We start from the raw sequence: 13763 nt of genomic DNA on the forward strand, positions 1-13763 counted from the left end.
TTCTTTTTATTCTTTTTTCTTTTTTCTGTTCCATGGCAGAGATTCCACCATTTTGCCTTCCAGGTCACTTATCTGTTCTTCTGTCTCAGTTATTCTACTACTGATTCCTTCTAGTGTATTTTTCAGTTCAGTTATTGTCTTGTTCACCTCTGTTTGTTCAACTTTTCTTGTATCTTCTTGATCTGTGCCTCCATTCTCTTTCTGATATCTTTGATATCTTTACTATCATTACTCTGAATTCTTTTTCAGAGAGATTGCTTATCTCCTCTTCGTTTAGTTGTTATTGTAGGTTTTTACCTTGCTCCTTCGTCTGTAACATATTTCTTTGTCATCTCATTTTGTCTAACTTACTGTGATTGTGGTCTCCTTTCTGCAGACTGTAGGGTAGTAACTCTTCTTGTTTCTGATGTCTGCCCCCTGGTGAGTAAGGTTGGTCCAGAGGCTTGTGCTCTTATCCTTTTGATAGGGGGTTTGATTGATGTTGTGGTGATCAGAGTCTGCCCTAGATATAGAGCAGGGCCTCCCCTTTGCTCTGTGGTTGTCACTGGCCTGTCAGGGGTGGGGTCTGCTTCCTAGTTGTTAGAGTAGAGGCCCCCAGATCTGTTTCTTAGCTGTGATCCTGATCTGCAGTGCAAGGTAGGAGGGATTGGAGCACTCCCACTGGGAGAGAAGCCACTTAGTTTTCTTCCTTTGGAGCTGTTCACCTGTGAATGTGCTCTGTTGTCTTCCCTTTAACCTGTTGTGCAGGCTCATAAAGTATACTGTTGTTGGCACTGCTCTCAGTCCCGCCTTATCTGTGGGTATTTCAGCAATTGGCCCTGGTGACTCTCAGGTGCTGTTTTCACCCGTCCACCAGTCTAGGTCCACTGAGGTTAGGTCCCAGTAATGCAGTAATCATGCACCTGGACCTGCTCTGGAAGCTATAGAGGCAGCTCAGACTCTGACCTGGCCCTATCCCCATGTGTATGTGTCCACAGAGCCCACAGCTGCTAAAGCCAGACACATCCCAGCTGCAAGAGCACTTGTTGTCCTTTTGGATATTTCATAGGTGCTGAATTTAGGAAGCTGTCAGCAGAGGTGTAATTCTGCACTTTGCACAGCCATGAGGAGAGGTTTCAGCTCTTCTTCCTTAGTCACATAGCCCCTGGGGCTCAGCTGTATTTTCAGCCCCTCCTCTGGGCGAGTTTCCTAGTGGGGGGAGCTGTCTGCACCCTCCTGGGACAGCAGAGCAGGTCCCAGCACCCACTGGTGTGTTTCCTATTAGTGAGAGCTATCCGTGCCCTCTTGGGACAAAGGTGCGGGTCCTGGCACCCACTGGCAGATTTCTTAGTAGCAAGAGGTTTCGGCATGTTCTCAGGATAACGGGGACAGGTCCTGGCATGCACAGACAGATTTCCCAGTAGCGTGAGCTATCTGCACTCTCCTGAGACAGCAGGACGTGTTCCAGCACCCATTGATGGGTTTCCGAGTTGTGGAAGCTTTTTGCGCCCTCCTGGGACAGCAGGGCAGGTCACAGCGTCCACTGACAGACCTCCTAGTTGTGGAAGCTATCCACGCCCTCCTGGGACAGCATGGGCAGGTCCTGGGACCCGCTGGTGGAATTCCTAGTGGCTGGCTCTGTCCGCACCCTTCCAGCATGGGTAGTCCTATGGCCCACCTGCGGAATTCCCTGTGGGGGAAGCTGTCTGTGCCCGTCCAGGTCACCAGAGGTGGGGCATGGCATCAGCCTGAGGACCTGGAAGAGGCAGCCAGTGCCCTCCTCTGGAGCCCAAGGTGGCGGTGGCTGTGACACCCCCGTCCCTGGAGCTCCTGTAGGAGGTGTCTTGTTGCCTGGGAGCACTCAGAGGGAAAGAAGCTTTTATGGTGGTCCTACCCCTCTCCTTGTGCAACTCCCAGTAATGGTGACTCGCCTCTCTGCTGGGTCCAGGCTTCAGCCTTCTTCCTAGTACACTCTCAGTTTCCATGGCCTGAACACCTCAGGCTGTTTCCGCACTGAACCCTGGTTCTCTCCCTGGGACTGAACTTCGGAGCCTGAGCTTCAGCAACAGATCCCCACCTCACTGATGGAGGAGTATCTCAGGTTGGGGAGTGCAGGGTGGCAGTGCTGACCCTCTGTGTAGGTTACTCTCCGTTTTGCCTTCCACAAACTGGTTGCTGCTCTCCCCTTTTATGCTTCAAAACTTCCCAATCCATCCAGTCTAATTTCTCTGCTGGTGAGGAGCCTTCCCAGTGTGCGGGAACCTTTCCTCCTTCACAGATCCTTCCCCGGGGCTCAGGTCCCATCCTGATTCCTTCTTTTTCTTTTTCTTTTTATCCTACCTGGTTATGTGGAGGTTTTCTTGTCTTTTTGAACATCTGAGGTCTTCTGTAGGGGCTCAGTAGCCGTTATGTGTGAATCCTTCCACTTGTAGATGTATTTTCAATGTTTCTGTGAGGGAGGTGGACTCTGCTTCCTACTCCTTGGCCATCTTGATCCGCCCGGTAAGTTTTTCATATGACTTCCCAATGACCCTTGTGATCAAGTTTTCCCTGCCTCCCTGTGCCTTACTCTTGTGTACCCCTTAGATAAGATCCCCATGGGACTTGAGAAAACCCCACTCTCTTGGTTTGAATTGACCAATGCAGCCTTAACCTGGAAACCCCAATTCACTGCACATATGCACCCTAATAAAGACGTGTACCCCAAGTCCCATTTCTCTTTGTCTGCACTCTGTCTTGACCTCCCTGTGTGGCCCCTGGAGGCATGCCAGGTACTTTCTCCAGGACCTGTGAATAATAAACTTTTCTATTTCAATTTCTCTTTTGGTCTGTTATTGAACCGACTCACCATCTGGTACCCTGTGCTCCACTTAACACATGTTAATTTCACAGATTCATAACAATTGACTTCACAAACAGGATGGTAGAGTTACTCTCATAATCAGCCTTGGGGAATGACTTTTAGCTGCAAATGGCTGACTAACTGGCTCTCCTCAGGTGGTTAATTCTATCTGGGGTAGGTCCACCACCTGCTAGCATTCATTTGCACTGCTTTGCACTGCAGCATACTGTCTATGCAGCATACTATCAAAGCTTCCTACCCCAAAATATAATCTCCAGGAAAAAGAAAAAGAGAAAAGAAGAGTCCTCCTGAACCTCAGAGCGCTGCTTATCAGAGATGGTTTGAAGAGCCATAGATATGTTTTCTACCTGTTAGCACCCCACAGAGAGTAAGTTCTCCCTAGCAAGTGTTAGACATTGGGTGTATTTTTTTACTCTAAGCATGGACACTGTTGCTGACTGTTAGCTGAATCGACTAACATTACTCAAGATCCTTCTGCATTAGTTAACAACTGAAACATGGGAGTGACAACTTCCCACCCACTAGTGAGCACTACTGGATAAAGGTGCCCTTAGAAGGAAGAAAGGGTGATTACCTTTCCCTGACCACTGTGTTTGCAGGGCGGCCCTGGGACTCCAAGTGCTAACCAATACAATAGGGATACCATCACTGAGGAAGACATGGTTCCTTGCAAAGGCAAGTGCAGATGGGGCCTGCAGTCCCTTTATTGCCTGTGTACCTTACTGTTATCACACCTCATTTCCCAATGTTATGGGATATCGTAGGTCCCACCCCTGGCACGTGGTGGCACAAGATCTAATGGTCCAATATAAACAGGCTGAACACCTATTGCCAGAGCCACCTAAAATGCCAGAGGAAGTTACCACACTCCTCACAAACTATAAAACAGCCATAGAAGCAACCTGGACGCCAAAGTCCTGCTCCTATGCTCTTGGGGTCTAGGGGCCAGGCTCAATGATCCTGCCACCATCGTGCTAGTGGAGGCCAAGGCCAATCCTAAAGAGTTTGATTGGGACACCCTGGAGAAGGACGTGGTCATCTTTAATCCAGCCACTGGAGACATCCACCACATATCTTTCTGGTAACAATTCCTAAGATCCAATCAGTGGGAAATCATAGAGAGTTAAAGACTGAAACTCAAAATTTTGCATGTCTTGAGATTCAAAATATTTCAAAAGACTTTATACAGCAAGAGGGAGAAAAGGGGGCTGACTGTCTGTTGGGTTACTACTCATAGCCACAGAAATGAGGCAACTAGCCAGTGTTTCCAAAGATCTCAAAATGCATAACCTTTTAAAAAAAGAGCCTGAAGGCCAAATTCTATAGAGACATGGGTGACCCCAATCCCCTACCTATTAGGGGTTTCCCCAGGACCCATACCATTAGGTCAACTAGGATCAAAGCAAAGGATGCCAATGTGGACAATCCCAACATCATAATCAAGATTTCCAATAACCAGGGAGAGTCCAAACCCAAAGGCACAAGTTCAAAAGATACAGAGGGAGAATCCCTTCCCCTGCTTACTTAGACTTTATGGCTTGGTGCTGAGCTCACTCATCTATTACAATGACAACAAAAAAGGCTCAAAGCCAGTGGAAGACACTAGAGAAACCAGACTCCTCCATATGACTGGTATGATCCAATAGGTCTATCACTTCTTTGAACATAACATCCTAAATGACCTGGATTTCATCTCCAATCCTGAAGAGGTTCCAACTGACCTCAAATCCAAAAAATTTTTCTTACAGGAAGCCCCTCAAATTATAGGGCTACAATCCTCTACTTTGTGGGGACCTCCCATAGTATTTCAGGAGGCCTTGGAAGAAGTAGATATGGTGGCCCGCCATGAAAAATGTTCACTCAAATTGCCAGATTTTACAGTACCAAGTTGGCTCATAACTCCAAGGCCAGCCCTTGGGTGCCAAGCCTTGAAACCCACCTCACAGAGCATCCTTCTTATCTCTTGGTCCCACAACCCCCATGCTAACCCTGTGGAGAAACAATACCTAGGATGATTCCAAAGGGCAGAGGGCCTTGTGTTGGCAGCTCCATCAGTTGGGAGTGCTCAATAATCTTATACCCAGACAACTTTGGCACAAGCTTCTCTCTTTAAAATAAGTGATTGCCTCACTACAGAGCCCAATCTCAATAATCCAGAGGACTTCAGAGAGTTCTGAGATACTCTGCCCCAAACAACTTCCCCAACCTGTGGGCTTGGAAGTCTTCCAGAGCATTACACTAGAGACTTAGTGGCTCCCTGGAGCTTGTCCCACCTACTGGGGACAATCACCCATTTATAGCTCAGGTAGTCCACTGGGAAAAAAGCAATAACAGACTTTCATGGCTCTGTTAGACACAGGAGCCCAAGTTACAGTAACTCCAGGTAACCCTTATAAATTCCTCAAGGGAACCTCTTACAACCTACAAGGCATAGCAGGTAAAACTGTAAAGAGGGTAAGAAATTACTATTGGCACCACATTTCTAAAACAATTGCCAGTGGTGGTAGCCTCCCTGGCTCTCTCTTTTCCTATTATAGGTATGGATGCCTTCACACAGTGACATGCCTAGTAGAATGAACAAAAATTCCTGGCCTTTGTCATGGGAGCTACCAAATGGTAACCTGTCCAATTGCCTCCTCCAGTGAAAACAGTAAATATACCACAATATAGGTTGAAGCAAGGTATAGAGGGCCTTCAGCTCGTCATTAGAGAAATGCTTGACAGTGGAATTATTAGGTCCACAATATCACCCTTTAATATCCCTACATAGCCAGTGTTAAAACCAGCCACTGAATGGAAATTAACAATTGACTATCAAAACTTAATTGCACAGGTTCCTGCCATTAAGCCTCCCAGTCCCAATATTATAGAGATGATAGATGATGTCCAAAAGGCTCAGGGCCCTTAGTTTGCTGTCCTAGATTTAGCCAACATGTTCTACTTGTTCCCAACAACTGAAGACTCACTGAATCCCAATAACTGAAAATTCACTTCAAATTCAGTGTTTGCCTTACTTTTGAGTGCACCCACTACACCTTTACTCAGCTGCCCATAGGTTACCTAAATAGACCTGTCATTACACATCACCTATGCAGACAAGTTTTAAATTTATTAAAACTAACTCATTTCTGCCTTTGGCATTATACAGATGACATTCTACTATGAGGCGCCCTATGAGGATGTCATCTGGGAAAACTTGCATCTAGTAACACAACATTTACAGCAGATAGGATGGGCCATTGTCTTGTATAAGCTCCAAGGACAAACCACTTTTGTCAGCTTTCATGGCATAACATGGTTATCTGGGGGCCAAGAAATTCCTCTTGCTGTAAAACATCAACTCCTCACAATCAAGACTCCCAGTACGCTATGACAAACACAATACATATTAGGTCTTTTCACCTTTTGGAGGTAACACGTTCTACACTTATCCATTCTACTTAGGCTTATTCATGTCATTACATGCAAATTGGCTTCTTTCCATTGGAGAGAATCTCAACAAATTTCCTTACAACGGTGAGCCCAACAAGCCATACAGCAGTCATACCCTTAGTCCTTCCGGGCTCATACTTCCAAGTTAAATCACTGGTGATGCCTGATTACACTTTGTGCAGTATCTAGACTAAGCATGGTTCTGCCTGGATGCCCACAGAGTTCTGGACCAAATGTCTTCCCAAGAATGCAGCTCAGAACATATCACTCAAGTGCCAAATCTTAGCAGCCTACTTGACCCTTTTAGAGACAGAGGCATTAACAGGCATACAGCCCATACTGCTTCACATGCAAGTCCCCATCCTGCCTTGGGTCAGGGATACAACCCAGCAAAGGCTTGGCATGGCCACTGAGACCTCACTGTTAAAGTGAAATTGGTACCTTTATAGAAGGGCTAAACCTGATGCAGCCAGGTATACAACTGCACCACAGGATGGCTGAGTGCCAGGTGCTAGCAGGCATGGATTCTGACCCAGAGCTTGCATCTCTCTACATTAAATGGTATCAGTGGAAGTGATACTTAAATATGTTGCTCTCTCCTTGTATCATACCTCACATTATATCCCAAGCAGAATGACCCTCCCACTGTAAGTAAATCAGGCCCATCTGGTTGGTAGTTTTGTTCTCTAATAATCTCACTACAGTTTTAATGGGGTGATCTCTGGATTGCAAAGCTACTATCCACAAAATTTCCATACAGTTAGCATATCAGCGTGCCCAGAATCTATATGCATTATGGATGGAGTCCCCACAAAGCTTGGCCACAGACATAATGAAGTCTTTTGCGAGGTGTACCCCTGAAGACTTGATGGGGCTCACTGAGATCTGCTCATTGTTTGGCAGTAGTAGAGCCAATAATTGTAGTTTCATCCTCAGTGGACTTTACCATATATACACAGAGCTTAACACCAGCCAGCCACTCATATCCTTCATGGATCTCCACCTGGGAAGGTCACTCTCCCCTGACCTGGACTCCACCACCTCCAAGCACCCCAACTCCACAGATGGCATCACCCCAGCCCAAGAGCTTACCGTTGGACATGACTATGCCTCAGATGATGATGCCACAGTTCAAGAGGATGACAAGGGAAACAATGTGCCCGCACCTCACCAGACATTGGGTCTTTCCCCTCCCAGGTTACCTCTGCACCAGGAAAGCAAAGTCTGTGGTGACTGTCAGCCTCAAGGCCAAGGTGCAAAAATGCTTCCAGTTGATCGACGCTGAGGGTCCCATAGAGTACTATTTTTCTGAATAGCTGACTGCTTGCCTTGCAAGCCTTGCCTTTATCAAAACCCTTGCAAAATTGTGAGTAAGCACCCTGTCAATTACCTGTCAGCTCACCTTTATGGCAAGCCTAACAATGTATTCAAAACCATACTAGTCACAAAGTGACACTTCCTTGCAACGCCTCTAACTTGACCTGCCTAGACCCCATGGTCGGGGAACTCTGGATGCTATGTTTGCTGTTCAGAATACTACATTACAGCTTTTTCTTTCCACCCAATGCATTGTGACGGACCCTACTCCCCTCGTTACTACAAGTACCTCTTCTATACCTAAAATTGCCAACTCCACTCCTCTTCACATCTTATCCATAAACCCCTCCCCATTGTACACCATAACCCTGCCCCATACCACAACCCTGTGGCCTAGATCTGACACAACAATATATTCATACAAACCTCCAAGGTAGCAACCCAAGACTTGCAAGTAAAATGATGTTGGACCTGTCACCGCATAGCGCCAGATGAACAGCCTCATGTCACTATCTATCCCACAGTTCTTCCTAGTGATCAACCCCTTGTGATATTCCTTCTAAAACTATGTGAGTCTCATTCAGGCTAGACCAAACTCATAATCTAGACCCCAAACAGGACACACTATGGATAAGTATCAATAGCCAAACCCCCAGGGTGGTACTTTTTAAGGGCTACCAACTATAGTCAAACACAAGGGCTGGACCTCAGCCTGTATACTCACCAACACTTAATGATAAATAACCCCTCATTCTGACTTCATTGTAGACCTGACTCAAGAGACCAGGAGCAAGTCCACTCGATCCTGCCCCATCCACAAGCTATCCATGGAGATGACCCTTATTATTGCAACATTGCTACCTTTACTATTCCAGTCCCCCTTTATTCTCACAGCAACTCTCCACTAGAAACGTTCCACTTGCATAACAAAAGAATCATTCTTATCCATATCATGTTGGGACTGGCTATTATCATTGGAGTGACAAGCATAGAAACAGGTGGTACTACCCTATCCCATTAAGATCAAATATTAAAAGCCACCCAGCTGGGACTTCCCTGGTAGCACGGTGGTTAAGAATCTGCCTGCCAATGCAGGGGACACAAGTTCGAGCCCTGGTCCGGGAAGGTCCCCCATGCTGTGGAGCAACTAAGCCCGTTTGCCACAACTACTGAACCTGCTCTCTAGAGCCCACGAGCTACAACTACTGAGCCCATGTGCTACAACTACTGATGCCCATGCGCCTAAAGCCCATGCTCTGCAACAAGAAAAGCCATCACAATGAGAAGCCCGCACACAAAAAGAGTAGCCCCCACTCGCCACAACTAGAGAAAGCCTGTGTGTGGCAACGAAGACCCAACGCAGCCAAAGATTAATTAATTAATTAACTAATTAATTAATTTTAAAAAAGCCACCCAGCTAATACCAGCCACCCTATTCAACCACATGCAGACACCACACCACAGTCTGAGTCTGATGTGATGAGAGCATGGTTCACTAGCACAAATAGTAACTTATAATTGGTGTTAGATTTCCTATTGGCTGAATGGGGTGAAATTTGTTCTATACAGGGCACCTCTTGCTGCATGAATGTATACTAATAACTCAGGACAGGTACAGACCAAACTCTAGAATATATCTCAAAATATACAGGTCATGAATAATATAACTAAGATATATCAACAAATTCTCACACTCCCCAAGGTCCCTGAACTTTTCTATGGCTCTCACCATCCACCTGGGGGCAATGGCTAAAAACTGAATTTCAAACAGTAGCAATTCTACTTATCATAGGCTTCATTATTACTGCCTTGGTTAAATGTGCCTTACTGTGGCTTCAGAAAACAATACCTATGTCCTTTAACATATCTGCTAGACAAATAATTGCTATTCCTGATATTGTGGCAACACAAGATGGACTGTCAAATTTAGCTAACCTATTCCATGGTATTGTTGCCTCAGCTTCCATTTTCTTGAACAAGCAGCCTTTGTGAACCTTAAACTGACTCTAACTCCCTCCTGTAAACACATGCCCTAGATAAGAGCCCACAGAGTGACAAGCAAATGCAAGTTTCTGATGTGATTTCCCCAACAGCCGTTGTGATACTCTGCCTCCCAGCATCTTCCCTTTGTGCACTCTTTAGATAATATCCCTCTGTGGGTCTTAAGAAAACCCCACTCTTTTGTTTTGAATTGACCAACCTGGCCTTAGCCTGGGAACTCAAAGCACTCCACACATGGACTCTAATAAAAGCATATGCCCCAAGTGTTATCTCTCTTGGTCTACACTCTGCCTTGATATCCCTCTGTGACCCTTCAAGGCATGTACATCCTCCAGTACCTGTGAATAATAAACTCTATCTCAATTTCTCTTGTGGTTTCTTGCTAAATCATGGTTTACCATCTGGCACCCTGTGATCCACTTAACAAGCGTTAATTTGATAGATTCATAACAATGAACACTACAAAAGCAAAATTAAGACAATGATTCCATATACAATAGAATCAAAAAGAATAAAATACTTATGAGCAAACTTAACTCAGGAAGTGAAACAGTTGTACACAAAAATCTATAAACTTGGCTAAAAGAATATAAAGACACAGATACATAAAAATACATCCCATGTCCATGAATTAAAAGACTTGATATTAAAATATCAATATTATACAAAGTGATATACAGATTCAAAGCATCCATATCAAAAACCTAAATGTTTTTGCAGAAAAAGAAAAATTCACTTTAAAAACCATTTGGAATCACAAACAACCCAGAATAGTCAAAACAATCTTGAAAAAGAACAAAATTGGAGATGTCACATTCTCTAATATCAAAAGTTAATAAAAAGTTGTATTAATCAACAGTGCAGTACTGGCATAAAATAGACATAAAGTCAAATAATATAAAATAGAGAGCTCAGAAATAAACCCTCACCTATGGTCAAATGATTTTTGACAAGGGTGCCAAAACCATTCAATGGGAAAAGAAAAGTCTTTTCAATAAATGGTATTGGGAAATGGGACATCTACATGTAAAAAAAATGAAGTTGAACACTTACCTTACATCAGTATAGATCAAACATCAGTGGAACAGAATAGAGACCCCAGAAATAAATCCACACGCCTACAGTCAATTAATCTCTGACAGAGGAGGCAAGAATATACAATAAAGACAGTCTATTTAGCAAGTAGTGCTGGGAAAGTTGGACAGCCACATGTAAATCAACGAAGTTAGAACACACCCTCACACCATACACAAAACTAAACTCAATATGGCTTAAAGACTTAAAAATAAGAAACGACACTATAAAACTAGAAGAGAACATAGGCAAAACATTCTCTGACATAAATCCTACCAACGTTTTCATAGGTCAGTCTCCCAAGGCAATAGAATTAAAAGCAAAAATAAACAAATGGGACCTAATTAAACTTATAAGCTTTTGCACAGCAAAGGAAACCATAACCAAAATGAAAAGACAACCTATGGACTGGGAGAAAATATTTGCAAACAATGAGACTGAGAAGGGTTTAATTTCCAAAATATAAAAAACAGCTCATACAACTCAATAACAACAACAACAACAACAAAACAACCCAATCAAAAAATGGGCCAATGACCTAAATAGACATTTCTCCAAAGAAGACATACGTATGGCAAACAGGCACATAAAAAGGTGCTCAATATCCCTGATAATTAGAGAAATGCAAATCAAAACTACAATGAGGTATCACCTCACACCAGTCAAAATGGCCATCATTAAAAAGTCTACAAATAATAAATGCTAGAGAGGGTGTGGAGAAAAGGGAACCCTTCTACACTGTTGGTGGGAATTTAAATTGGTGCAGCCACTATGGAAACAGTATGGAGGTTCCTTAAAAAACGAAAAATAGAGTTACCATATGATCCTGCAATCCCACTCTTGTGCATATATCCAGAGAAAACCATAATTCAAAAGATACATGCACCCCAATGTTCATAGCAGCACTATTTACAATGGCCAAGACATGGAAGAAGCTTAAATGTCCACTTACTAATGAATGGATAAAGAAGATGTGTTATATATACACAAAGGAATACTACTCAGCCATAAAAAAAGGATGAAATAATGCCATTTTTAGCAACATGGATGGACCTAGAGATTATCATACTAAGTGAAGTAAGTCAGAAACAGAAAGTCAAATACAATATGATATCACTTATATGTGCAATCTAAAATATGACACAAATGAACTTATTTATGAAATAGACTCAAGACATAGAAAACACACTTATGGTTACCAAAGGGGAAAAGGGGAAGGGATAAAGTAGTAGCTTGTGATTAGCAGATAAAAACTGCTGTATATATAATAGATAAATAAGAAGGTCCTACTGTATAGCACAGGGAACTCTATTCAATATACTGTAATAAACCATAATGGAAAAGAATATGAAAAAATATGTATATATATGTATAACTGAATCACTTTGCTGTACACCAGAAACTAACATAACATTGTAAATCAACTACACTTCAATTAAAAAATAGATCAAACAACTGAATGTAAAATGTAAAACTATTTTCTGGATGAATAAGTAAATAAGGTAAAAATTGAAAGAAGACTAGATTGAGAGTTAGGGGTTTTACTAATAGTGACTACTAATTAATTACATGTCCTTGGTCAAGTAAAATTACCATTCTGGCTTCAGTTCACCCATCTGTGAAATAAAGAGAATATACCATGTGATATATGAATTACTTCACTGGTCTATCATCATATAATTTTACTTCTTTTATTTACACTAATGAATGACATTCTATTTGATATGCTGGAATCACAGATCTTCAAAACTAGAATGAATGTTTATGATAATAGTTACATTGAAACTAAAAAGGTCATGTGACTTTTCCAGTAAATATCACAAAGTTACTTGGGGCAAATCTGGAAATATAACCTGATTTTACAACTTCTAGTCTAATCCTCTTACCCACACTTATGGAATAATTAACATTATTTAGTCAATTTACTTATTTATGGATATTTAAAACTGTATATTATGTGCCCCACACTGTACTACACACAAAAAATCATAAAGTAATTTAAAAAATATTCTTAACCATTGTAGTTTACATCCTAACTGAAAAAACAATTGCCAAAACAATTGTAATGTGGTAAGTACTCTCTTAGGGAATGTACATATTTTCTGGGATCATAGAGGAAGAAGTGATAAAGAGATTTCTGAGTTGAACATTGAGGGATGAGTAAGAATTTGCCATGCATAGGAAGAGGAATGATCACTGCAAACTAAGTTAATAGCATGAATAAAGATACTAAATTATAAGATTAGTGTCTGGAACAATTAAAGCACTTGTATGTGAAGGAAGATGGCATGCATATAGCAGGCATGAAGCTGAAAATATAGGCTGGAATCAGACTGGGAAGAATCTTTATATCTTTGTTGAGGAATTGAAAGTGTATTTTATGTCAGTGGTTTTTAAACTGTACTCCAAGAAGCTATGGAGGTAGTGATGTTAGCAAGATGACAGAATAGGAAGTCCTATACCTTATCCCTCCACAGAAACACCAATAAAACAATGATATTTGAACCTAAATACTTTTATGAAACATCCAAATTCCAGTTAAGAAGTTGCAACATACCAGATGAGCACAAAACTGGGAAAAACTGCTTTGAAACTGGTAGAAAGAGAGCTTTCCTTTTACCTGAATCAGCCTCTCCCCCAAGCCAACATCACTCAAGACAGAGAGATCCATTCAGCCCACAATTTCTCCCTGGAGGGAAATGAGTGAAGTACGCATCCAACATTCCTAGCCTTTCTGGGCACTGAATGAGAGACTTACTTCTATCTCACCTCACTCAGACTGCTAAGGCAACCAGCATAGTTAGAATGCCTGCAGGCAGTTAAGAACAAAGAAAAGGGTAAGGGTTCCCAACAGACTACATGGCTCTAAAGGGATTGAGAGAAGCTGCAAAATCTTGAGACTTCTCCTTTGGAAGGAAGGTAGAGAAGTAGAGTTTGCACCAAAAGAGTTGACATCTCTCAGCAGCCAGCATGGCTCTGTGGGAATGAAAGAAGGTGCACAATTCGGATACTTCTTCAGGAGGTAGGGAGAAAAGTGGAGACTGCATCTAACTTCCTGGCATTTAGGGCACTGCCCTAGAAAAAAAGTGACAGGTGG

Source organism: Eubalaena glacialis, chromosome X, assembly GCF_028564815.1.
Source record: "Eubalaena glacialis isolate mEubGla1 chromosome X, mEubGla1.1.hap2.+ XY, whole genome shotgun sequence".
Classification (NCBI taxonomy): Eukaryota; Metazoa; Chordata; class Mammalia; order Artiodactyla; family Balaenidae; genus Eubalaena; species Eubalaena glacialis.